The sequence below is a fragment of the Dipodomys spectabilis genome, unplaced genomic scaffold (genome assembly GCF_019054845.1).
Source record: "Dipodomys spectabilis isolate Male_0828 unplaced genomic scaffold, ASM1905484v1 ptg000034l, whole genome shotgun sequence".
Classification (NCBI taxonomy): Eukaryota; Metazoa; Chordata; class Mammalia; order Rodentia; family Heteromyidae; genus Dipodomys; species Dipodomys spectabilis.
In genome coordinates, this window is record NW_024870711.1 from 8,956,938 (window position 1) to 8,984,425 (window position 27,488).

A 27,488-nucleotide genomic window follows, 5' to 3' on the forward strand; every position below is an offset into this window, starting at 1 on the left:
GGTGTTACAAAAGAAAGGCCCAGTACAAAGGCCAGCCCTCCAGGAAGCATTCTCTCAGCCACTACTCAAACCCTGGTACATACTTGATCTCTGCCCCTGACCGTTTTATGACTTTATTTGTTTACAGACCTGACTCTGCTCATGGCAAGTCCAGCCACCAAACTCTACTCTGTGTCTCTACATCTCTACTCCCCTCCCCAGCAAGGTGGACTGGGAGAGTCGAGGCTCTGGAACCAAGGTCCTGTGGGTTGACATTTTGGTCCTGGCATCGGTAACGTTTCGGCCCTGACTGGTTCATTATGAGGCACGGCTCCACTTTCCATGTGAGGCACTTAGCATCATGAGTGCTTGGTGCATAGCCAATAACTGAGACTTGGAACTTGGCACCGTTGGCACCGTTGTGAATAAATGATAAAGGGACTTGGTAAATAATGGCACAGCTGGCTGTTGGCCAGAAGTGCCTTGGGTTTTTTTTTTTTTTTGGAGGAGTTGTTTGTTCATTTGTTTTGGTACCCTAATAGGAGGGAGGGAGGGAGGGATCTGCTGTGCTCTGAAAACGGACATGAGGGTGGAGGACGGATGGGAAGAGATGCCTGCTCAGCGGCCTGCTTCCCAGACGCCCAGGCCCTTTTATCTCTCACTCTTTCTGGATCCTGTTTGAGCCCATGGAATTCACTTCAGTTGGATGGAATTCAGAACTTTGATCCATGTCTGAGAGGTTTTGACTAGCAACTCAGAAGAGAATTCTGAGCAGAATGTCTGAGGTCTGCATATCAAGGCTTCACTCTCAACTGCAAGCTCTTGCTGCACCTGGGTTGGGGTTGGAACTTTCACTGTCAGAGCCTCCATGATCGGTCTTGAGCTTCCTCAATGTTCTTAACTCGAACTGGTCTAGAGGCTTTTCAAGCAGCAACTGTGAGGAACTTCCTGCTGGAGCCCACCACTTTTCTATGGGTGTGTGTGTGTGTGTGTGTGTGTGTGTGTGTGTGTGTGTGTGTGTGTGTGTGTGTGTGTGTGTGTGTGTGTGTGTGTGTGTGTGTGTGTTCTCCGTAGTACGTTTATCAAGAACAACTTGAGCTTTTTGACTACAATGTTTTTGTCGTAGACTTTTCATTGTGTTTTTCTGACCATAAAAAATTAAACAAAATAGGGCCATTAGGGAAGGATGGAAAATATAAAAGGAAGGAAAAAAAATTACCCGCCCTTTCACACTCCAGAGATAACCACTGTAAAGATTCCTGTGTGACTCCTTCTGCTAGTGGATAGATAGGTATATAAATAGGCTGAAACTCAAATACATGATGCATATTTTCCTGGGAAATGGAAAAAACCATGAAACGAGGCTTCCTGACCTGCTAACCAGATCCAGGCACATTTTGTACAGATATACAATGTGATCGAGACACAGTGAGAGGAAGCCATGTTGAAGGAGATGCTGGGACCTGTTGAGAAGGTCCCAGAATTCCAGTCCATCAATCTTCTGCCAATCTCAAGAATCCTGCCGATTCGTCCTTGGGGGGTGGGGGTGGGGTAAATTTGGACTAAATTAAATAACACTTAGAGAACTAGTAAAGGATCATTTCTGGGTGTCTCTATGAGCACATTTCCAGGGGAGACTGGAGTCAGCGAGTTGGGACTGAGTGGGGAAGATTTACCCTCTGTGTGTGGGAAGCACGCAAGCGGTTGAAGACCCAGACAAAACAAAAAGGCAATTTCCTGCCTCCCGGGCTGCCTGGCCTTTGGACCCCAGGACTTATACCAGTAGCCCCTGGAGCTCTCAAGCCTTCAGCCTCAGACCGAGTCAAGCCGTGAGCTTCGCTGGTTCCGAGGCTCTTGGAATTGCACCGAACCTGCCTGCCAGTATTCCAGAGTTTCCGGTTTGCAGATGTGCTGGCATGGGTCTTGGGAACCATCTCCATAATTACAGGAGCCAATTTCCCTAGAAAACCCCATTTCGCACATCTCTCTACATACCAAGAGCTCCCACTGGTTCTGTGTCGCTGGCAATCCCTAATTGATACCGATTATGGTACCATGAGACGTTCTAGAAGAACAACTTTGTAAGGGTAAGTTGCCTTAGGTGGAGTTTGTGGCCTTGGTTCTCTCATCTCATTTGATCTGATAGTGATAAGGACTCCCCCTCCAAGTTCAGACAATTTAAGTAGTCAGTTATGCAAGTCAACTGTTTACAGAGAGGCAAAATAAAGGCATTGAATACTGCTACTGAACATTTGGACAAATCAGAGAACTTGGTGGCTCTGTATATGATACTTTCAAGCATTTTTAGAAAACAAAGAAGGCAACCTGGTTGGTCACTCCTGTGGGTGATTTTTCCTATCATCCCAGAGCTAATGATGAAGGGAAAGGAGAAAGGCAGGGATCCATTTCTGGCTCCTGTTCCATACAAAATCTCTAAAACATTTCTTAGTGAGTCATGAATTGAGTATCCTTCCTACATCCACAGGTGAAATTGCTGAAGATAGAACATCATACACCTGCCTGAATTAACATGCAAGCTGACCTCTTGGTCTCTGAGTGTCCATCAAAGCAAGGGCATTTGGAAGCAATGGTCCTGTAACCTGGGATGGGGACATATGCAAAGATACCGATGAACCAAGGGCAGGGATAAATTCTGATGAGTCTTGTTTGCAAGTAATCTCTCCATCCTCACCCCTACCCCACGTACCTATAACCCACCCCTGCAGCATGGAAGACAGGAGGAATCCCCGCTGTCTGAAGGTACTAACCATGCATTGCCTAGGAAAATGCCCCAAGTCAGATGCCAAGCAAGACAAGAGTGATTGTCCGGAGGACCCTCCACCTACCTCTGCCTTGATGTCTACAGTCCAGACCAAGTCTCAGAATCAAGGCAGAGAATCAAGGGCCAGTGGCTTATGCCTGCTATCCTAGCTACAAGAGAAGTTAAAACCAGGAAGATCAGGGCTGGGAAGGTGGCTCAGTGGTAGAACACTTGCTTTGCATGCATGAGGCCCTGGGTTCGATTCCTCAGCACCACATAAGCAAAAAGAAAAAAGCTAGAAGTGGCGCTGTGGCTCAAGCAGTAGAGCGCTAGCCTTGAGCTGAAGAGCTGAGGGACAACGCCCAGGCCCAGAGTTCTGGCCCCACGATCGGACCCAAATAAAAAGCAAAAAACAAAAAAAACCCAGGAAGATCACAGTTCTAGACCAGCTGGGCAAAAAAGTCTGTGAGACTTCATCTTAATGGAAGAAGCTTGGCTCATGACTTTCATCCCAGCTACAACAGGAAGTCTAAAATAGACAGTAGAAGAAGAAAAATGTGACCTTATCTCAAAAATAACCAGCACAAGCTGGGCACTGGTGACTCACACTTGTAATCCTAGCTACTCACAAAGCTGAGATCGAAGCCATCCTAGGAAGGAAAGCCCATGAGACTCTTAATCATATAAAAGCCAGAACTGGTACTGTGACTCAAGTGGTAGAGTTACTCTCACACAAAAAAGTTCCAGGACAGTGAGCAGACCCTGAGTTCAAGCCCCAGCACCAGCGCATGTGCATACATACCCATACCAGCACAAAAAGTGTTAGTCATGGTTTAGCAGTAGAGTTATTAACTAGCAAACTCTAGCATCCAAATTCAAACCCCAAAACTACCCAAAAAAGAAAAAAAATGATAAGATACCAAGTATGACCCATGACTAAGTGTACCATACTCCAAAAGAGCTCCCTGAGTTTTATAATATATATACAGACAGAAATCTAGGGAACATTTCCTGGGACAGATAAAGAAGGTGTGGGAGAATCATGGGAGGAACACAAGTAAGGCCCAGGATGAGCTTGACATAGGTCCACTAAGCAGGACGTCTGCATTCAGTGTTGCAGTTCAGAGAGCGAAGAAGGTGCCATGGCTTGGCCGGTTAGCTAATCCATGGGCCAAAGATGACCCATTATGAGAAGAACAGAGAACTTGATCTTTCTTGAGCTAACATAACATAAGAGATTCAAAGGCACAGGGGGATTAGAATGCTAGAGTGGATTTGTCCCTCAAAACCTGCTCACTCTCAGGGAGGGCTCAGAAGATATATTTTTCACTGGAGTTTTAAACCTCAGGCCCAAACTCCTGGGCTTACAGTGCCAGGTGTGGCACTCACTCCTATATGCCAAGGAGAGACGCTGAGGGCCAGAGAAAGATTTATTACATGGCGGGAGGGTGTCGCGGAAGCCAGCACTTCGGCACGTCTTCAGCAGTCGTCTGGGTAAAACATGGGCTGTGGGTTTGAATAGACAGACAGCTGGGGGCAGACAGTCCCAGTCACGGTTGTGGCCTGGTTAACTATTATCTCAGTTCTTGTTCTCCAATGTTCCCAGAAGTCGTTAAAACTCATAACCCTTAGTTATGTTGTTGTCAACACTTGAGGGAGATGAAAACGAACAGGGTTGGAGGAGGGCCTGACTTGTGCTTTTGACTGTTTTCTTCCTTTGAAGCAATGATTGCTTTCTTACCTACTGTTTATCCGGAAGTGCACAGTAGAGGCTGGGGTGCCTAGCTCTTAACCTGCTTTGAATTCATTTGTGGCCCAAGTACATAGTCAGTGCTTTTTAGCAAAAACATGGTTTAAGTGCTTCTTATACTTTGGGAAAGATACTTGTGAGGGCTGGGAATGTGGCTTAATGGTAGAGTGCTTGCCTAGCATGCATGAAGCCATAGGTTTGATTTCTCAGTACCACATACATAGAAAAAGCCAGAAATGGCGCTGTGGCTCAACTGGTAGAGTGTTAGCCTTGAGCAAAAGAAGTTCAGGGACAGTGTCCAGGCCCTAGGACTGGTACCAAAAGAAAGAATGAAAGAACGAAAGAACAAAAGAAAGGAAGGGAGGGAGGAAGGGAGGAAGGAAGGAAAGAAAAAAGAGACTTGTGAGAGGAGCCCAGCATCGTTGAATATGTCTGAGGTAGCTCTTCTCTGAAGGCCACAACTTCTATAGGAACTGCTGTCACTCAATTGGAAAAGCAATGGCCATAATTTGATCCCACAGTGATGGGAACTGAAGGGTTGCACTACACTATCATAGGCAAGGTGGACATGATAACTACTATGGAAAGAAGAGGCAAAGAAACTATCAGAGCAGGCGGAATTATGGAGATCTGTGGCACAGGTGAGTTAATCTTAGAGTTCCTAGAGATGAGGCAGATAAGAAAGCTACTAGGGGGCTGGGAAGGTGGCTCAGTGGTAGAGTGCTTGCTTTGCATGCATGAGGCCCTGGGTTCCATTCCTCAGTACCACATAAGCAGAAAAAGCAGGAAGTGGCACTGTACCTCTAGTGGTAGAGTGCTAGCCTTGAACTGAAGAACTGAGGGACAGCGCCCAGGCCCAGAGTTCAGGCCCCATAACAGAAAGAAAAAGAAGGAAAGAGAGAAAGAGAGAAAGAAAGAAAGAAAGAAAGCTACTAGGTCCTCACAATCTGTATAAGTAGAAAGCTTTCAGATCAGTTGAACAAAAGTCTAACTCAAATCATAGTGACAGAGGATCACCAGCACTCAATCAGTTCCAGCTTGAGCCAGTTTACAAACCCAGAATTCTCTGACTGAAGAAGGGAAGGCCAAAACCCCTTTGGGGAGGACCCCAAGCCTAAGCCTCCACCAAAGGGACCAATGGCCTTTTACTAGGTTGTGCCATCAAAGCAGACCTTTTAGTAACTACTGGACACTGGCTCTGAACTGACATTGAGTCCAGGCAGAGTGAGGATACCAGGTGATCCATGGGAGTTTGGTTTCAATCTTATTCGCAGTGGGTTCAGTTGGTCCTTAAACCAATTATGTGGTCATTTCTCCAGTTAAAGAGTTCATAACTGGACTGTGAAAACTTTCATGAAGGATATATGAGAGATAACATCAATAAAGAAATAGGGGACATGAAGAGATCTATCTCCTTATTACAAACACAATTGAAAAGCATAGGCAATAGAAAAAAAGAAATTGAAAACAACATATCAGGAGTTGAAAATAAAGCAAGAGGAATTAGAACAATCAAATGCAGAACATATAAAAGAAACATTCAAGGGGCTGGGAATGTAGCTTAGTGGTAGAGTACTTGCCTAGCATGCATGAAGCCCTGGGTTTGATTCCTTAGTACCACATACACAGAAAAATCTGGAAGTGGCATTGTGGCTCAAGTGGTAGAGTGCTAAACCTACCTACTCAAGGACAGTGCCCAGACCCTGAGTTCAAGCCCCAGGACTGGCAAAAAGAGAGAGAGAGGCATTCAAGAATTAGTGTACTAAGGGGCTAGGAAGGTGGCTCAGTGGTAGAGCGCTTGCCTTGCATGCCTGAGGCCCTGGGTTCGATTCCTCAGCACCACATAAGCAAAAAAGAAAAAAGCCAGAAGTGGCGCTGTGGCTCAAGTGGTAGTGCACTAGCCTTGAGCTGAAGAGCTGAGGGACAGCGCCCAGGCCCAGAGTTCAGGCCCCACGACTGGACAAAAAAAAAAGAATTAGTGTACTAAGCCAAAAGATAATTCTATGCATAATTGGAATAGATGAGGAAAAGAATTAAAAGCATTGGGAGCCTATTCAATAAAATAACAGAAAACCTCCAACTATGAGAAAGAGAACCTCACACATGTGACACACATACAAAACTCCTAGCAGACAGGAAGAGAGAAGAACCACTCCTAGACACATTGCTATGAAAATCTGGACTTTAAAAGAAAAAGGAATTAATTTTAAAGGCAGCAAAAAAGTCAAAGAGGGAACTAAATTACAATGGAAAGATTAGAATAATCCCAGCTTTTTCAATACAAACTCGAAATGCAAGGAGAACCTGGAGAAATATAATTCAAGTGCTGAACAACAATTGTTAACTTAAACTAGAGCACCCAGCAAAACCATCATTCACAGTCAATAGAAATGCTAAAACCTCCCATGATAAACAAAACTAAAGGAATTCATGAACACTGAATCAGACTTCATAACTGGAATAGGGTTACTCAGCACCTGGTAGAATTTCCCCCTTGGTCCCCTCAATTATGGAGTAAGAGTTTTTGTGGTGAGAAGGACCAAATCAAAGTCCTTAGAGCAGCCTCTGCCTAGGAAAACAGCAAATGAAAAATAGCACTGCATCCCTAAAGGGACTGAAGAGATTAGTGCCACCACTGAGGACCCGGAAATGCTTAGGTGGACATTGCTGCCACATCCCCGTTGGTTTCTTATTCGGCTTGTGTAGAAGACAGATGGATTCCAGAGAATAGCAGTGCATTATCCTAGGCTTAACTCAGTGGTGATTTCAGTGGCAGCTGCTATCCCAGATGTGATTTCAAGGCTTGAACAGATTAACACATCCCCAGGTACCTGCTATGAAGCCATTGCTCTAACAAATGCCATTTTCTCCATCTCTATCTGTGATACCCACCGGAAGCAGCTTGCTGTCAGCTGGCAAAGTAGCAATACACCTTGACTGCCCACCTCCAGGAGTGCAGCAACTCCCCAGCCTTGTGGCACAATTTAAAGAGATTGATCATCTTTCCTTCCCACAAGATGTCACACTGGTTCATACACGGATGCTAGGATGTTCACTGGACCTAGCATAAGACTAAGATTTATTGATAAGACATTGGCATCCCAGCACTGGAAATAGGTCCAACTGAAATTCAAGGACCTTCTAACTCAAGATCTAGGGGGTCCAATTGTGTCAGGGATATTGAGATGTTCCCCTGAAGATGAAGGACAGGTTGTTCCCTCTACCCCTGTTACAACCAAGGAGGACAATGCCTAGGGGGCCTATTTTGCACATTCCAGCTTTGCGTGTACTATTCGGGCAACACAGGAAGTCCCTCCTGCTGTGCCAGCCACCCTGCTGCTCAGGCGCTCTGATCCAGCAGGTCCAATGCACTTTCCGTGTCTGAGGCAGGTAGAGATACAGGCCCTGGCAGGCCCAAACTCTGCTGTGATTCACCCTCATAGAATTTTGGAACACGGACTCTATCTGGGGTTGGCATGGGTGTTGTGGATTATGTGAGGAAGCCCCACCTATGATACAAAGGGGCTTTGTGCGGTCAGTTGAGAGTTCAGATAGAACAACACCTCCTCTCTCTTAGAGTAGGCCACACTCTTCTTACTCACTAGCACTCCTGGCCCCAGGACCTATTATCCTTTCAAGAGATAGCTCTTCACTTGTTAATGGGACCTACTAGAATTCCTGAACATAAGCCACCACCAAGTTACCACGCAACTTGAGAGGCTCATGATGAACCGGGTGCTGTCTGAACACAAAGTCACAACACAAGACACATACAGGGACATACATCATCCCAAAGGAGCATATGTGTGACCAGGCCTAAGCAGATCCCGAAGGCACAAACAAGTTATAGGAAGAGGTGGCCCACATCCCCTAACCCTGCTATACTGCCTTCCCACACCCTACCGTGCCTATGGCCCTGTGGGGAGTTTCCTATGGTCAGAAGACAGAGGAAGAGACTAGAACTCAGTACACAGATGGCTCTGTATCTATTACCCTGTAGGCCCCATCCAAAAGCGGGCAGCTCTAGCACTACAGACCTTTTCTGGATCGCCCATCAGGAGCAACGCTGAAGGAAACTCTTCCCAATGGGCAACACTTCAGGCAGTGCATCTAAACGCACCATTTCCTTGAAGGAGAAAGGGCCAGGTGTGTGACTATATCCTGAGTCATAGGCTCTGGCCAATGTTTGGTCAGATTTTCAAGGACTTGGAAGATGGTTGGAAAATGGGTGACAAAGGCACTTGGGGGGAGATGCATGTGGAAAGACCTCTCTGAGTTAGACAAAGGATATCAACATATTTGTGCCCCCATGCAGATGGATTTCAATAACAGAGAGGTTAGGATGACTTGTCCTCCTCCTTCTCCAGCTACCTTGTCATCACCTAAAGAGCCATGGTGGCAGACATAGTGATTATGCTTGTATGGGCAGTATGGGCTCCCAAGGATGTCGTGGCTATGGCCACTGCCAAGTACTCAGTCTGCCCATGGGAATGACCAATACTGAGTCTCAATATGGGGGTATCAGCATGTTGGGGTGATCAGCAAGCGACCTGGTAGAAAGTTTTTATTTAATTGGACCCTTTCCAATATGACAGGGGCAATACATTGTTTTTACTGGAATGGACACTTCTTCTAGATATAGATTTGCCTTTCCTGAACACAACACTGCTTCTTCCAATACCACCACCATGGTCTTAGAGAATGCCTTGTCCATTGTCATGGTATTCCACAGCATTGCTTCTAACCAAGGAACTCATTGCACAGCCAAAGACTTCAGTAATAGATCCTGCGGGTGACAGGACCTTACAGGGCTGGAAGAAGGTTCTCCAAAGCCTGTGGATTCATATTCAGTGTGTGCTGCCTTTTCTCTCACAGCCCAGATTCCAGTCCCTGGATCAAGGGGTAGAGCTATAGGAGCAAAGCCTCTCTGATCATTCCTAATGAATTGGCATTAAATGTTTGCTTCTGGGGGCTGGGAAGGTGGCTCAGTGGTAGAGCGCTTGCCTTGCATGCCTGAGGCCCTGGGTTTGATTCCTCAGTACCACATAAGCAAAAAGAAAAAAGCTGGAAATGGCGCTGTAGCTCAAGTGGTAGAGCGTTAGCCTTGAGCTGAAGAGCTGAGGGACAGCGCCCAGGCCCCACGACCGGACCCCCCCCCCCAAAAAAAAATGTTTGCTTCTGGTCCCTATAATGTTATATTTACCCTAGAAAGCTTAAACTATGAGATTATTAATTATTTGGGTGTACAGAGTTCTAATCTCAGCTGGGCACCGATGGCTCACATCTGTAATCCTAGCTATTCCAGAGGTTGAGATCTGAGGCTCACAGTTCAAATCCACCCAAGCAGGAAACTCGGTAAGACTCTTATCTCCAATAAACTACTCAAAAAAGCCTACAATGGTGCTGTGGCTCAAGTGGTAGAGCTTTAGAGCCTTGAGCAAAAGAAGTTCAGGGACAGCACCCAGGCCAGAGTTTAAGCCTTAGGACTGGCAAAAAAAAAAGAAAGAAAGAAAAGGTTCTAATCTCCACCAAGAGGACATTTAGCAGACTTGTAGGATAAGTTAAAAAAAAATATTGTGACACTGAAAGTTACACTGGAGGTCTAAGAGTTGTCTGAACATTTGCTAAAACATGTAAAAAACACACTGATAAATGTGACCTGCTTACCAATGTGGACAGACATCCATCCTCAGACATCTAACCTCACATAGAAACAAAGCTCCTTCCCAAAAGCAGATTTGGAAGGACCACTGGAGCAAGGAAGAGGGCAGAGGAAGTAGAGCGCTCTGGACACTAGCCACCAGAGAGGAAAGTCCACACTTGTCCCCAACCCTTAGAAAGAAGTGCCCCCGAGCCGGGCGCTGGTGGCTCACGCCTGTAATCCTAGCTACTCAGGAGGCTGAGATCTGAGGATCTCGGTTCAAAGCCAGCCCAGGCAGGAGAGACCGTGAGACTCCTATCTCCAATAAACCACCAGAAAACCGGAAGTGGCGCTGTAGCTCAAGTGGTAGAGCACTCGCCTTGAGCTGAAGAGCTGAGGGACAGCGCCCAGGCCCAGAGTTCAGGCTCCACGACCGACAAAAAAAAAAAAAAAGTGCCCCAGTGGATGTCCACACCACCTGGCCCTAGGGTTGGAGTGTCCCTCAGAGGATGACCGCGAGCTTGTGATCTAGATAGATCCAGGTTCAAAGCTTGGCTCTACCACTTACTAGCTGTGAAAACTTAAGCTACGACAACTTAGACAACTTAAATAAGGCTGTGTGCAGCTGGGTGCTGGTGGTTTACGCCTGTAATCCCAGCTACTCAGAAGACTGAGATCTGAGGATTGCTGCTCAAAGCCAGCAAGGGCAGGAAAGTCCATGAAACTCTTATTTCCAATAAACCACCAGAAAACCGGAAGTGGTGCTGTGGCTCAAGTGGTAGTGTTCGCCTTGAGCTGAAGAGCTGAGGGACAGCGCCCAGGCCCAGAGTTCAAGCCCCAAGACCAACAAAAAACATTTTTTTAATGTTTAAAAGGCCAGGTGCATGAGTACTGGATGCAGTGCTGCCAGAGTCTGGGGTGAACGGGGCGGGAGGGGGGGGCGGTGATCTGGGCCTCAGCCAGACTCAGAACTGAAGTCTGACCATTCTCCTGTGTGTCCCGTAGTGTCCCTTCCCTCAGTTCCCTGCATCGTCCACATAGGCTGAACTATGTAAAAGAAAAACTGGACTGAACCCTGGTGATGCCAAATCGAATGGAGAAGCAGGCTGGAAGCTGGCTTGCAGAGCGCTCTTCTCAAAGCCTCCTCTCCCTCACCATCTTCTCCAAGCCTAGCCCCACCATGTGGTGGGGGGTGGGCGCTCATTCTGGGACTGGCAATTGACCTGAACTACTTCCAGAGCCTCACCCATCTCTACTCAGGTGAATAATACACAATGGTAGTTTTTTTTGTGCCATTTATAAAATAAAATTCACTATTTATAAAATAACTTCTTTCACCCTTAGGGTGAGGAAGAAAGTCCGGGGAGAAGAAGCCCTGGGCTACAGCCTGCTGAGCAGCCCTGAGGCTCAGCTGGGGCTCATCTGCTGGTGGCAGATGAGAAGGAAGCTTCTCAGCCTGAGGGCTTCCTGCCCGCCCAGTGCCTTCCAATCCCCAAACAGGATGGTCATGTCCATCTGTGCCATCAAGGTGTTCCTGCAGCCCTCCACCCCGTCAGACCGTGCTGGGTCACTGCAAAGGGGCAACGGCTCCAGCCCTCGTTAGTGATGGCTACTTGTGCAAGCGGGGAGTTGTATAAGTGGAAGGGAGTGTACCGTGTGAATCATAAGAAGGCATCTGTGCCAGCAAGTTATTATTAAGCCAATGAGCTGAGATTTGGGCCCCAATTATATTTTTGCTGCTGCCACCCAGCTGCCTGGAGCCTCTCCTCCCGAGTCTGGCCTCCACGGCCGCTGCATTCAGCCTCACTCCTTCATCTCCTCCATGCCCCTGACCTAAATTCAGCCCTCATTCCCTCTCTCCCTACTCCTGACCTTCTCAAGCCAGCACAGCCCAGTGTGGGAAGTGAGTCTAGATCCTTCTTGAAAAGCAGAGGCAACCACAACGGAGCATCAGCCCAGGTTCAGCCCTTCTGTGTGCAGGGCCTGGGGCTGTGGAGGCTGGCCTTGCCCTGGGACCTGAGAAGCTGTGCAGGAATCTCCCCTATGTCCCCTGTGCAGGATGAGAAGGGACTCCTATCTGGTACTAACGGAAATAAAACCAGAGCTAAGGGAATGAACTCACAGGCCAGAGCTTTCAGGAGGCTTTTCTTAAGAAGTGGGAAGGGAGGAGAGGAGGGAGGAGGGAGGTGGAGAGGTCTGTGGGGAAAGACCTGACGGAGAGAGTTCAGTGGCACTGGAGGAAAGAACAGGCCTTTTATCAGGTTCCTGCAGTGGTCCAGGGTTGAATAAATGTCCACTAGTCATGAGGATTCTTTTTTTTTTACTCCGGACTCTGGGCCTGGGCGCTGTCCCTGAGCTCCTTTTGCTCAAGGCTAGGATTTTACCACGTAAGCCACAGCACCACTTCCAGCTTTTTCTGAGAAGTTTATTGGAGATAACAGTCTCATAGACTTTCCTGTCAAGGCTGACTTTGAACCCCAACCTCCAGATCTCAGCCTCCTGAGTAGCTAGGATGACAGGCGTGAGACACTGGCACCTGTCTGAGGATGGCAGTTTTCTATAGAAGATTCTTCCTTACATCTTTAAGTGATTTTTTTTTACCATAGATATGGTTAAGTGGGGGGAGGTTGGCTCACGCCTGTAATCCCAGCTACTCAAGAGGTTGAGATCTGAAGCCCACAGTTCAAAACCAGCCCAGGCAGAAAATCCCATGAGACTCTTATCTCCAGTTAACCACCCGAAAGCTAGAAGTGGAGCTCTGACTCAAGTGATAGAGTGCTACCCTTGAGCAAAAGGCTTAGGGGCTCACACCCATGATCCTCGCTACTCAGGAGGCTGAGGTCTAAGGCTCACAGTTTGAAGCCAGTTATGGCAGAAAAGTCTATGAGATTTATCTCCATTAAACTACAAAAAAAAAGCCAGAAGTGGCATTGTGACTCAAGAGGTAGAGCACTAGCCTTGAGCAAAAGAAACTAGGGACAGCGCCAGGCCCTGAGCTCCCATGACTGGCACAAAAAAAAAAAAAAAAAAAGAGATGGGTCAGTCACCAGTTCCTTTTTGGAGATTTTATGGTATCATGCTGCACTTGATGGGTTTATACCTGTGATAGGAGTAAAGAATAGAAAGGGATAGGAATAGAGAATGAACACAATTTATACATCATTGGAAAGGGAGAGTTTTTACATTTACAAACTATGCATTGAGAACCTATTCATCTCTTGTTCCCACGAAGGTCCCATCTACTTCATTCTTTTAGAGAATTCTTTCTCTTTAATCTTAAGAGTAATGACAAGGTGTAGATCTGTTATCTTCTATGCTGTCTACTACATGATAGTACACATTGTTCTATTTGTCCTTAGAGGTAGAGATCTCTTTCTGCCTGATCTAATGGGGCAAGATTGGCCATATAAGATTGAGAAGGAATTAGGCAGGAGCCAGTGACTCATGCCTGTAACCCCAGCTACTCAGGAGGCTGAGATCTGAGGATCAGGGTTCAAACCCAGCAGGAAAGTCCATGAAACTCTTCTCTCCAATAAACTGTCTGAAAACCGGAAGTGGTGCTGTGGCTCAAGTGGTAGAGTGCTAGCCTTGAGCTGAAGAGCTGAGGGACCCCGGCCCAGAGAAAGGCTGAAAATCACTTATGAACATAAACTTAACTCAAAACTGAGTCCTTACTATAGGTCTCAAACCAAGATACCAAGATACCAGACCTTTGCAGTGACTGGCTATAGATAACCCAAGTTACCTAAAAAAATCCATTTACAGTCAAAACAACCACATGTAGTAGCTAGAATATTTACACTGGCCATTTTCATCCTGGAGGTAGACATACTCAAGAAGTTGAATCTTCATTGGGGGTATAGTAGAACTCACATGAAAGTACCTCAATGCCACTATGCTAAGACGGGCTAAGGGTACAGTCTTGCAAGAACTAGTGGGAATTGGAATTTGCTCCTCTTTTGGAGCAGGGTAAGGTGTAATCGGTGTGACTGGAATTCATCGACATTTCTCCCATAGTACCATGGCCACTGGTGCCTTTATCCAAACAGATCCTACAACAGCCCAGCACAGAATGCCCTTTAGATTTAGCTTAGTTCCTTCTGTTTCCTGTCCCCACTAATTAGTTCGCTCTTTGACTGTACTTTCCTGCTAGACGTTTAAGACCAACGAGGTAACCCAAAACTGGTTTAATGCCAAGTTAGTAGTTGTGATTTCTTCCAATAGGCAACTGGAACACACCAAAGAGGTGAAGAGTATGTGATCAGACATGGAGTCTAGTAAAATCAGGAACGATAGTTGAGAGGGCTCCAGGCAAGAGCTGGGGTGCATTCTGGAGACCACTGTGGTTTCCAGATGCAAATCATGAGCAGTGCTTCTCACAGGAGAGCAGGATGCCGCAGGAAAATGCCGGGCAATGTCTGAAGACACCTTTGGTTGTCACCAGTGGGGCGATGTCACTCCTGGCATCTAGTGGGCAGAGGCCGGGGACACCGCTAAACATACCACAGCACACAGGACAGCACACAAGACAGTCCATAGGCTCAGAAAACCCCGATGGAGACAATGATAAGAAAGACGGTAAGATCCGGGACTAGTGACTCAAACCTGTAACCATAGAGGCTGAGGATTGGGGTGCAATGCCAGCCTAAACAGAAATGCCCATGAGACTCTTATTTCTTATTAGCCAGCAAAAAGCCAGAAGCGGAGCTGTGGCTCAAATGATAAGAGTGCCAGGCTTGAACAAAAAAAGCTACAGTACAATAAACCAGGCCCTGAGTTCAATCCCTGAGCCTAACACTCACACACACACACACACACACACACACACACACACACACACACACACACACACACACACACACACACACACACACAGAGAGAGAGACCAAAATAAGGAGGAATCTAGAACTACTTGAGAATGAGAATTGATGCAAGAATCTGGTTCCTACACCATGAAGGAATGAACAGTCTTTGTTATTCTGTAGGGTTCATGTATTACTGGTGATATTTTTAATCCACTGCAGATTAACGGGGTGCCCTCCTCAGTGGTCAGGGGCTCAGCCAGGGGCTTAGCAAGCGAGCCAGGTGTAGATAGACCCCCCTGGTCCAAGGCTTGCTGAAAACCATCTGGTTCTGGAAGCTTCAGTTCTTCAGATGACTGACAACTCCTTCAGGAGAGTTGGAAGCACACTGAGAGCTTCGGCAGGGCAGCAGAGGAAGGAGGTGACTTCTAAAGAAACAAAGGCAGGGCCTGCGTGGGAGCGGCACCCATGGGATGAGCGTTGATAACGTTGTCAAGAATAAGGCCTACTTTCAGAGAGTTAGAAGATGGCAAGAACTGACTACTACTGACTAGTACTCTGGAAAACTCTTGGTGATCCAAGACAACAGTAAGTACAACACACCCAAAGACAGGATGATAGCTTGTGTAACTAACACAGAGGTGCTATTTGTCAGATTGCTTATGCACACACAGAAGGAGATAAGATTGGCTGTGCAGCACAGGTGCACAGACTATCCTGTCAGCCTAACCAATTCTGCGGCCACCTATTGTATTGACCTGCTGCTGGTCCACAGGCTTCTCAATAGGTTTGCTGTGGACAAGATGTAGGAAGGCCAAGAGGAGGTGACCAGAGATGAATACAATGTGGAAATCATCGATGGTAGACCTTGTGCCTTCACCTGATATGTGGATGCAGGACTACAACTGGAAAGACAGTCTTCGGTGCCCTGAAGGGAGCTGCAGACAGAGGCGTGTCTACCCCGCACAGTGCCCAGCGATTCCCTGGTTATGATTCGGACAGCAAGGAGTCCAGATGCCATGGGTCCGAATGTCGCAGATCATATGCATTACTTAATGGAAGAAGATGAGGGTTCTTATAAGAAGCAGTTCCCTCAGCACATAAAGATCAATCCAGACCTGAGGGAGCAGATGGATGAGAAGGCGCGTGCTGCTAGAGGAGAGAATCCATGAAAAGTAGCCCAAAAGTGAAGAAGAGGGGCAATCATCCCAAAATGTCCCTTACCCAGAAGAAACACCAAGTAGCCCGAAAGAAATCCAGCTTCCCCAGAACTCAGGAGTGGGCTACTGAGAGTGAAGCCAAACAATTGCCTGTGAAGATTTTTTTTTCTCAGAATGACAATAAACTTATTGACAAGCAGCTAAAAAGAAAAAGAAATGAAGACAAATGTGAACTAACCGAGACCCCACCCCTAGAACAAGGAGGAGAGCCTCCAGGGATGTGTAGCCAAGAGCGAGCCTGGTGCCCCCCCTTCCAGATGAGACCATTGATAGTTAAAGCATTAGCTGCTTTGCCTATTGTAAACCATTACCACAGGTTGAGAGACTGGATTTGAACCCAAGGCCCTCTGATGTTACACTCCACATGGATAGACACTGGGGTCCTCAAAGGGCTGGCTCAAAGGCAATCACCACCATGAGGATTCCCTAAGTGCTACCCCGGGCTCTAGTGGGCACCCAACCTGCCACAGGACACTCGTTCCTCATCATCATCTCAGAGATCTGAATTGCTTTAAAAGTCCACTGCACATCTCAGAGCTCACTACCAAAGAGAGATCTGGGAAGGCAGAATTCTGCTGTGTCCACTGCTAAGCCCAGAGCCACTGGACACAGCTTCGGGAAAGATGGGCTGCAGGATCTACTAGGAAGCTAGGCAGCCGGGATCTCTGGGTACAATCAGCAAGGCAGAGAGTGACTAGAAGACCACCCCTGGCCTCCAACCCCTCCAGAAGCTCCCTCTACTTCGTGGGACAGGACCCAGTACCAAAGGAGTGGGGACAGCAGCGCCCCCTATAGTTCATCCTCTGTAATGGCCCCCGACTGTGCAGAAGCTCTACCCGTAAGCTTGCTGTCGCCTCCACTCTCCTGTACTACATCACACCTTCCCTGGTTGAGCAAGCCCTACTGGCTTTCCTTCCAAGCCAGCCCGCTTCTTACCTCGAACTTGGCCTTGACAGCCAGCATTATCCACCATGATTACCACAAGAGTTTTCAGATCAAATCCAGGCTTCCATCATCCCATGCTTCACACTGCCATTCCCAGTGGTACTGCTGCGCTGAGCCTGGACACCTGCACACACCTGTAATGTCTTCCATCCACTCAGAGTAAAAGCCAGAGGCCCTGTGGGATCAGTCCCGCCCCATCTATTACCACTGGCTACCATCCGCATGGTTATCAACATCAAGGCTTTCATACTTCTGGTTAGGTTGATACTGCCTGTCACCTTCTCCCAGGGGCCTTTCCAGCACTCTCTGTCTGAAAGGACCAGCCCCTCCCCCAGGATAGGAATGCCAGCTCTGCCGCTTTCCCCTGAGCACTTGGCCCTTTCCAGTGTTCTGCAGCAACGCTTGTCCCACGGCCTCTGCCATCGCTCTTGGAAGATGGCGTTAGGAATCCTCATGACCCCCGCAGCTCCTCAGCCTGCAGCCACGCTCGCCCTCAGCCTTGCTGGGTGAAGCGGACTCCTCCACAGCCACCACGCAGCAAGAACCCAGGGCTCAGCCGGGCTGGGTCTGCAGGGGTCTTGCTCCACTCTGCCACTGTGAACCCAGCATTCCTTGCATCTATCAAGGAAGGAGAAACGTGATGTGGGAAGGTGCTGGGAGGGGTGTAGATTGGGGGCTGGTCTCATAGACACAATACGTGTAGCCTGTCTACTCTGGTTCGCAGGATTGTACACCGCCCCCTCCCCTCCAAAAAAAAGCAAAGCAGAGGTTCACAAACTCCATTTGTGGTTTGGAAAGCAGTAGGGGAAGGAAAACATCCAAGGGCTGCCTGGAGCCACGCCAGGGCTAGCCAGCCACAAGCCTTCCCAGCAGACAGGCTCACTGAATGCTGTGTGCTGCCCCTCTCTGTCCTCTGCTGGAACCCAGGGCTTGTGGTACTTTTGTCAGCTCTCTGACATCTTGGGGCACAGAGGATGCTCATAAATATTTGCTGAGTGAATTGCAGACTACCAAGAACAAACCCTCAGTCCAACACTGGTGGCTCACGCCTGTCATCCTTGTAACTCAGGAGGCTGAGCTCTGAGGATTGCAAGTCATAGCCAGCCTAGGCAGGAAAAAGTCAGTGAGACTCTTTTCTCCAATTAATCAGTTAAAAAGACAGAAGTGGAAGTGTGGCTCAAATGGTAGAGCACTAGCCTGAAGCAGGAGGGAAAAAGTAAGAACTGAGTCGAAGACCCTGGATTCAAGCCTCAGTACTGGCACACAGGCCCAGAGAAAAACTCTTTAGTGAATGGTGGAAGTGGTGGAAACTGGGAGATGCCCTCCCATGTTGGGGTAGCTTTGCCCAGGTCCTCTGGACCTTGGCAAGAATCCTGCCTGTGGAAATGGTGGGATTATCTCTATAAGCAAGACTGCTCTAATCAGGAACACAGCCTACTCTGCTGGCTTCATTAACAACATAAAGATCTAATCCAGTGACTCCCTGGCTTGCCTTCTGCCCAGCCTGACCAGCAAGGCGGCTTCTGTCCTGTGGTTTCCTGGAACCTACCTGCACTCTGATTATCTCTTCTGATCACTGATGAAACCCAAATATCAAGATCTAGCAATGGGGCATCCAGCTCACAAACCCCAAGTCTGAATCCATTTCATATATTACACTACCCTCTCCCAAGACTGGATGTCTCCAAATTCTTGGGCTCTGTCCCTTTAAGTCAGGCAGGCAGCCAAGGATACAAAGGGTACAATCTTTGCCCAAGTGTTATCTGTAATTGTCACCAATCATTAACCCAGGAAGGGAGGAACTCCATGCTAGGGAGTTCACTTGTGCTAGGAAGGGCCAAGCAGACATGCACACAGCATGGTAAGCCAGGGAAAGGAGAAGAAAACGCTGAAGAGCCAGAACTCCCTCAGCCACCATGTGTACAAACAGCAGTGAAGACAATGCCCACATCCCAGCTTTTCTACCCACAAGTCCACTGGCCCCCATTCCCTGGTGTGGAGAACGCTCTGAAAGGTGTCTCACTTTCCTAGGTCTCCACTGAGCTCCCTCAAATCCAACTTGACCCCACATTTCTATAGACTTAAGCACTAACTTCCTCCTCCTCCTCCTCTTCCTCCTCCTCCTCCCTCATCTCACCTCTGCTTACAACCAAACAGTTGGTCCCCCCAGCTCCACCCCACTCTGTGGCCCAGGAATTTCTCTCCCATTCACCCAGAGAACCCTCCTCTTCCCAAGTTTGAATTGTATAGTGTTCCCCCAAATATACACCCTTTCCAGGCCTCAGAATGTGACCTGACTTAGAAACAGGTTCACTGCAGATGAATTCAAGAAGACGGAGGAGGGTGGGCCATGACTTCATCGGATGATACAGAGAGCAACGGGAGGATATCACTGAGGGCAGATGCAGAGGTTGGAGTGATACAGCCACAAGCCAAGGAACCCAGGAAGGACAGAAGCCGGAGGAGGCAGGATGTGGCCCTGTCAACACCTTGACTGCAGACTGCAGGACCCGCGGCTGGGCAAGAATCCACCTCTGCTCCTTTAAACCCCAGATGGATGGGAATTGAAAGCTAATGCAGAAGGGGCAGAGTCCCAGAACTTGGGGGCTTACAGTCTCCGAAGGCAACTTCCTCCACATCCTGCGGACGGGTTCTTGAGCCTCTCTCCTGTTGCGTGTCTTCTGTGCTACCTTGTAATCATATTCTGGGTGCTCCTTCCAATAAAGAAATGCACCTGTGAGGGTCATGGGTCTTCATGAGTGCTCCTACCCCCAGGTCTGGCCAGGAAGCCATGGAGGAGAGAGGGGATTCTAATGTTTCCTTCTATGACTATCAGTTCTGGAAAATGTGTCAGGCAGGTGGCTCTGTGCACTTGTGTTTTGTTGGTTTGTGGTTTGTGTTTGTTTATGGGTTTGTTTGTTGTTGGTACTTGGGTTCAGGGCCTGGGAACTGTCCCTTAGCTTTTTTGCTCAAGAGTGGCACTCTACTACTTGAGCCACAGCTCCATTTCCAGATTTTTTGATGGTTAATTGCAGATAAGAGACTCATGCGCTTTTCTGCCAGAACCAGCTTCAAACTGTGATCCTCGGATCTCAGCCTCTTGCGTAGCTGGGGGTATCTTTCTAACTCGTGCCACAGCATCATTCTGACATTCACATTGATCCCATGATCTTAAGATCTCCTCGTGTGTTCCTGGACACCGTGCCTTTGTGTCCACAGCTTCATGGTGTGCACTGACCACTTTCCTACTAATGACCTCCAGCTCTCTGTCACCACAACCCCACGGGTCCACATCCTGCCTCAGCACAGCAGATTCTGTGGGAGAATCTCTTTGATGACCATACCAAGAAGCAAGATTGCTGACCTGAAGGACAGGTAGGAGCCCCCTTTGCCTACACCCTACAAACTGCCCTCCAGAAGGGTTGTGCCAACTATGTCTCCTTCTAACACACTACACCAGGAGCTTCTACCCCCACCTCCATAAATACTCGCATTTGCCACCACCCAGCTTCCTCATCTCTGCCAGTAACGACATCAGATTACATCTCGCCATTGAATACTGGGTGCTTTTTACAATGGAGCATGTTTTTCTGGGCTCTTTTGATTTCCTGCCGTTTCCTTTCTTCTCTTGGAAGCGGCCTTTGAGATGCTTTACCCAGGTTTCATGGCAATTACTAACTTTTTCTAACTTGCTTGCAGGATTTCCTTGTGTACGTTCATCCCTTGATTTAAAAGGAAAAAAAACCATCTTACTAAGCCAGGCCCCAGTGGCTCATGCCTGCAATGCTAGTGACTCAGGGGCTGAGGTATGAGGATCATGATTTGAAGCCAAACTGTGCAGGGAAGTCCATGAGCCTCTTATCTCCCATTAACAACCAAAAAGCTGGAAGTGGAGGTGTGGCTCAAGTGGTAGAGCACCGGCCTTGACCAAAAAAAAAAAAGCCACAGGAGAACTGAAGGCACTGAGTTCAAGTTCTGGTACTGATGCACACAAAACAAGCAGTTTGATTGTAGATATGATTTACATGCCTTACAGTTGGCCATTTAAAATGTGCCCATCCACAGATGGCAGAATGTTCAGCTATGTGACTATTACCAGTTTTAAAGCATTGTCTTCACCTCAAAAAGAAGCTCATGCTTATCAGCTCTCATATCCCAACTCTCCACTCCACCCCGGCTCTCAGAAAGGACTACTGTCCTCCAGATCATGCCTATTCCGTGCACAGGGAACATTTCATATAGATGGAATTATAGGATGTATGACCTTTCATGACTGGCTTTCTTGCATTTAACATGATGGTGTTAAGATTTCTCCACTCTGCCGCATGAATCAGTAGCTCATTCCTCTTGGTGGCTGAATAGTATTCTAGCAGGCTGATAAACATTTTAGCAGCTGATAAACATTTGAGTATCTTCCACAACCTGGTGATTTTGAATAATACTGCTATAAACATTCACATACACACTTCTATGAGGAACTATTTGGGTGTTCACCTAACAGTGAGATTGCTAGGTATAAGGAAACCAAAATGTTTAGTCATTTGAGAAATGACCAGTTTTCCAAATGGTGGCCTCATTTAATATTACCACCAGCTGTGTGCGAGAATTCAAATTTTTCCACATGGCATCAGTGCATTATTATATGACCTATTCTGTCTCTCCTAGGAGTGTGAAGTGCTATTTCATTGTGTGAAACTCTTATTTGACACATAATAATTGTACATATCTGTGGTGTACAGTGTGACTTTTTATCCATGTGTAATGACCGGGCACTTGACACATTCATCATCCCTGACACTTGATGATTTGTGTTGGGAAAGTCCGACATTTGCAACAACACGGGTGAAACTGGAAGAACTGTATTCATCAAAATTTAGTCAGGCTCTAGAGGAGGCTACACTTAGGGGAGGAACCAAAGGCAGATCATCTAAAGTTCTATTTATCAAAGCCAATTCCAGGAAATGGAAACGGGGAGGGGGAGAGAAGGGAGGCACAGGAATGAAGGTGGAGGGGAAGCTAAAACCTTGCTCTCGTAGACGCAGAGAAGAGAATAGCAGTTACCCAAGCTTGGGGGGGTATGGGAAGGAGAGAGAAGGCTGATGGGTACAGGGCTGCCTATTGCTGGATACACAGAATGTTCTAGAGCAGAGCTGAATAGTAGAGAGAGATTCTGACGTGTTTTTTACAGTTCCCTGATAAAGATATTGAACAGCTTTTCATATGCTATTGCTTCTTCACTGTTCTCTTCGGAGGACTATTCATTCAGACCCTTGGCTCACTTTAGTTGGATTATTTGTCTTTTCATCGCTGAACTGTGAGTTCTTTGCATGTTATAAATACAGCCCTCAAATAGAGACTTGTGAATATGTCCCCCTCTATTCTCTGGGCTATGTCTTCAATGTCTTCTTTGTGTCCTTTGAAGTATGTACGGTTTCTGTTGTTGTTGTGCTTTTTGTTTGTTCTGGTTTTTGTGCCAGTGCAGGAGCTTGACTTCGCAAGCTGTGAGAGCCGCGTGAGGCCGGCGCTAAAGCACCTACGTTTTAATCCCAATGACAGCATTCATCTCTCTCTTCTTTAGTTTCTTGTGCTTTGCAGTCACAGGCAGAGCCCTTGCCAACCTAACATCAAGATATCAACCATTGCCAGGCACCAGTGGCTCATGCCTGTAATCCTAGCTACTCAGGAGGCTGAGATCTAAAGATCTCAGTTCAAAGCCAGCCCAGGCAGGAAAGTCTGTGAGACTTCTATCTCACATGAACCACTAAAATGTCATAATAGAGCTTGGGATCAAGTGGTAGATTGCTGGCCTTGAGCAAAAAATAAAAAACTCAGGGGGCTGGGAATGCGGCTTAGTGGTAGAGTGCTTGCCTAGCATGCATGAAGCCCTGGGTTCGATTCCTCAGTACCACATACACAGAAAAAGCCAGAAGTGGTGCTGTGGCTCAAGTGGTAGAGTGCTAGCCTTGAGCACAGAGAGGCTCAAGGACAGTGCCCAGGTCCTGAGTTCAAGCCCCAGGAGTGACAAAAAAACAAAAACAAAAAAAGCCCTCAGGGACACCAAAAGAGAAAAGAAAAAAATGTACTCCTGATTTTTCTCCTAAGTGTTTTGTATTTTTAGGTCAGATTCAGTTCTTCGATCCATTTCAAGCTCACGTTTGTGCGTGGCGTGAGGTAAGCATCTGATGTCATTCTGCGTGTGGCTCCTTTGTTTTTCCCCTGTTCAGCTGCCTCCTCCAACTCTGCCCTCATGTAACTGTCTTGGTCAGACTTTCCAATGTCAGGTCGTTCTGGGAGCTCTCCTCTGCTCTAAGCCCCTCCCCTGCATGCAGCCTGTGAGTTCATAACAGAAGGCCCAACTTGAGAGACACAGACTGTCCCGTAAAGCACCACTTCCCAAAGGCCCTGAAGACCTAGAATTTCAAAGAAAAAAAACAGGAGAGGGGAGCCTAGACTTGCATAGGGAATATCCAGTTAACTGTGTTCATCTCGTGTCAATACACATTGAAATGATTTGCAATTAAGAAAAGTACCAAACAAACGATGTACCTTGTGAGAGGGGATGGGGGGGGGGGGGGGGGCGGGGAGAAACTGGATGAAAAACAGAGGAAGGAGGTGGCATCATCCAAGAAAAAAATGTATTCATTACTCAACTTGTAATATGGTAACCCCTCTGTACAATAACATAAAAATAGTATTTCTAACAGAAAATTACAACATCCACATAACCACAAAATAAGAAGTATTTCTTAGTATCCTGCCTAGATGACCAAGAAGAAAGAATTCTCAGCTCTTCCTAGCCACATAACTTTCCCTGACTCTTGCCCCTCCCTCGTCCATATTTGCCCCACCCCACCCCCATCCTGTTAATCTAAGTAGGCCACTCTAGTTCCGTCCTCTTCCTGCAGAAGAGAACCTCACCCTTTTTTCCCCCTTCTGCTCTTGGCCATCCTAACCAACTTTCTCCTCAGCCACATCCTCCCTCTTTTCTGAAAACTGTCAGGGTCCCAGAGATGGTGAAAAGATTTCTTCTGGAGGTTCAACTCAGTGCTTTTATCTCTCAAACCATCTCTGGTTCCAAGTCCCACATACAGACAGACTGCTCTGCTTTGCTGAGGGCCACAGTCTTCCATCAACCCTGCCTGGCCCCTTGTCTCTATCTCTGGGTAGATTCTTGGCTAGAAAATGTCCCTTGGTCCTCATCACGGCCCTGGGAAACATGCCACCTGTACACCCAGATCATCACAGTACACAGCTCATCCCAGAGACTGTGTAGGACAGTTCTGTGGAAGGTGGCACTCACTGTGACAGGAGACATCATAGGTAAATGGCCTAAGGACATGCCACACAGGCTGCAGCCACCAGCACCGGGCACACCCCCACACACACACATGGGGAATCCCTGAGCTGCAGGTCCCCACCTTGCTGGCTTCTTACCTCACCCTGTCCCTCCCTAGAGGGCGGAGTCCAATGGACTTCAAGAAGGAGTCAGGGGTCAGCACCTTAGAACAAAGGCTGGTGCAGCGGTCCGCAGGCGCGGAGCACACAGGTGCGTTCTGATGGGGCGGACTGGGAAGGGAGGAGCGCAGAGAGGACAGGGGTGGGGTGGGGAGGGCCACAGAGCAGGAGGCCTGAGGAGCCACACAGGGCCCGGGCCTTAGGAGGGAGAGAGGAAGGAGAGGGCGGAAGGAGGGGACATGCTTCCCCTTTGCAGGGCAGGCTGACCGGCTGCCAAGTCTCCCCTTGTCCTGCGTGGCTCTGTCGCTCTTCCCCAACCTGCACGACTGCCACAGGAACGTGCGCACAGAGGGCCTCTCCTGGGGAGCTCAACCCCGTATGTCCGCACATCCCCTTCCCGGATAAAGCAGAAAGGCACGTGGGTCTTCCTTCTCTCTCTGCCCACCCCCCAAATAGGAGGGCCCACCAGGAAAGGGCATTGTGGCACCTTAAATGCAGAAAGGAGCAGGTGGCTACTTGCTGCAGGCCTGGAAACGGTGAAAGATGAATGGTCCAGAGGACTGGAGGGGGTGGGGAGGACGGGCAGACCATGAGGACCCCCATGGGATACTCTAGTGGTGGCTGGCGTGATGCGTGTGTCAAAGCCCATGGGCTGCAGCCCCAGGAGCTGCACTCCAGCTCTGGACTCTGGACAGTAACGCTGTGTCTGCTGCAGCACCAGGGCCGAGCTGGCGATGCCCTTACCGGACAGGCCGGGGGAGGGGCAGGGGACACGCGGAAGGTCTCTGTGCCTTTTGCTCCATCTTGCTGAGAAACCTAAAACTCCTCTGAACAAATCGAGGGACATTAAAAGCTACAAGAGCAACAGGGATCTTGGTCCTGGAGCACTGTGGGAACTGAATGGGCTCATATGAAGGAAGGACTTGGTTTGCAAGCCGTTAAATTGGAACAGATGTTGGTATTTATCTGTATTGGCATCGGATGCATCATTTCATTTAATCTTTTCATAATATAATTTCTTTAAGATTTTAATTAGCATATGTGAGTTATGTAAGCAGGAGATCTCATTGTGACATTTCCAGATGTGTATGTAATGTACTCAGATCAAACTCACCCTCTCTCTCTCTCTCTCTTTCTCCCCCTCATCCATTTCCCCCCCCCTTTTTTTTTTTTTTTGTCGGTCGTGGGGCTTGAACTCTGGGCCTGGGCGCTGTCCCTCAGCTCTTCAGTTCAAGGCGAGCGCTCTACCACTTGAGCTACAGCGCCACTTCTGGTTTTCTGGTGGTTTATTGGAGATAGGAGTCTCACGGTCTCTCCTGTCCGGGCTGGCTTTGAACCACGATCCTCAGATCTCACCCTCCTGAGTAGCTAGGATTACAGGCGTGAGCCACCAGCGCCCGGCCATTTTCCCCCTTCTTAAAACAATTTTAACAGGTTTCCTTGTTCTACTTTCATAGGCTCATGAGAAGTCCTTCAATCATATCACCCTCGTTCATCCTCTCCCCTCTTTCTGGGATGCGACTGTCTTCATTACAGCCTATTTTACTTTCCTGTCGTCCTCTTTTATTTCTTTTAGTAGATAGTGAATGAACCAAGGTATTTTGCCATGGGGATCCACACATGTGTCTCTTATAACTGAGCCCATCTAGCCTCATCGATTGCTCCCTCTTTCCCTCTCTCCTCCATGCCTTTATGGTTCAACAGCTGTCAGCATGTTTCCGTATGCCATCTTCATACACAGACACCATGTATTTCAGCATTACCTGCCCTCCATCGTTCTTTTCCTCTTTCCCCTTCCTCTCATTCTTCCAGTCACACAATCACATTCATATATTTTTAGGTCTAGCTATTATTTTTTAAAGCAAAAACATGCTGTCTTTCCTCTTTGAGCTTGGCTTAGCTTGCTCAGCATGATGCTGTCCAACACCATCTACCCTCTGCAAACCACATAATTTCATTTTGTTCTTTCTTTATGGATGACTAATATTCCATTGTATATATGTACCATATCTTCTTTGTCCACTCATCCATTGATGACACCTCTGCTGATTCCACCAATTGGCTATGTGAACAGAGCTTCAATAAGCACGGGTATGCAAGCATTCTCTCGTATGTTGATTGAGATTCCTATAGATAGATGCCCCCCTCAAGGGTAAGGTAGATCTGTTTCTAGTTATATATATATATAATTGTGAAAATACCATAGATAGGGGTTATAATTACATGAGCAAGGTAATGAGTGCATTTCTTATCAAGTATTGTTGCCTCCTCCTTTGTTTCCCCTCTCCCATCTCCCCCCCACACACTCTCCCCTCCTTCCCCCCCCCCCATTTCTAGTTTTTTAAGGAAGATCTGTACAGATTTCCATAGCGGTAACACTAGTTTGCATTCCTACCAACAATCTATAAGTCCCTTCCCCTCTGTCCTTCCCACCCTTCCATTTGTTGTTGTTTTCTTGATGATTGTCATTCTGAATGGAGTGAAATGGAATCAATGTAGTTTTGATTTTTGCAACGTATTTCTACCTCCCTTCCCATCTGTCTTCATTCTTTTCCACTGCTCTTTAGCGAAAGCCCTTTTAATTGGGGGTTTAAAACTAGATGTAAAGCCTTTAAATGTGATTTGATTGAAATTGTGTGTCTGTGCAAAAATAAATTTACATATATTAAAAGGGAAGGGGGCTGCCACTAGTGGCTCACAACTGCAATACTAGCTTCTCAGAAGGTTGATATCTGAGGGACAAGGTTCAGGAAAGTCCAATCAACTAGCAAAGAGATGCAAATGTTGCTGTGCCTCCAGTGGTAGAGCACCATCCTTGAATGTAAAAGCTAAAGCACAGAGCCCAGGCCCAGAGTTCTAGACCCAGTACTGGCACACATGCACATACAAGTAATAATAATAATAATAATAAATTGAAAGAGCCAGAGGTTGGAGG

General features: G+C 47.5%; 1 pseudogene; it reads left to right on the plus strand.

Moving 5' to 3' along the window:
• Nucleotides 1-15,406: 15,406 nt before the first annotated feature.
• On the plus strand, nucleotides 15,407-24,958 carry LOC122105853 (annotated as a pseudogene).
• The last annotated feature ends 2,530 nt before the right edge of the window (nucleotides 24,959-27,488 follow it).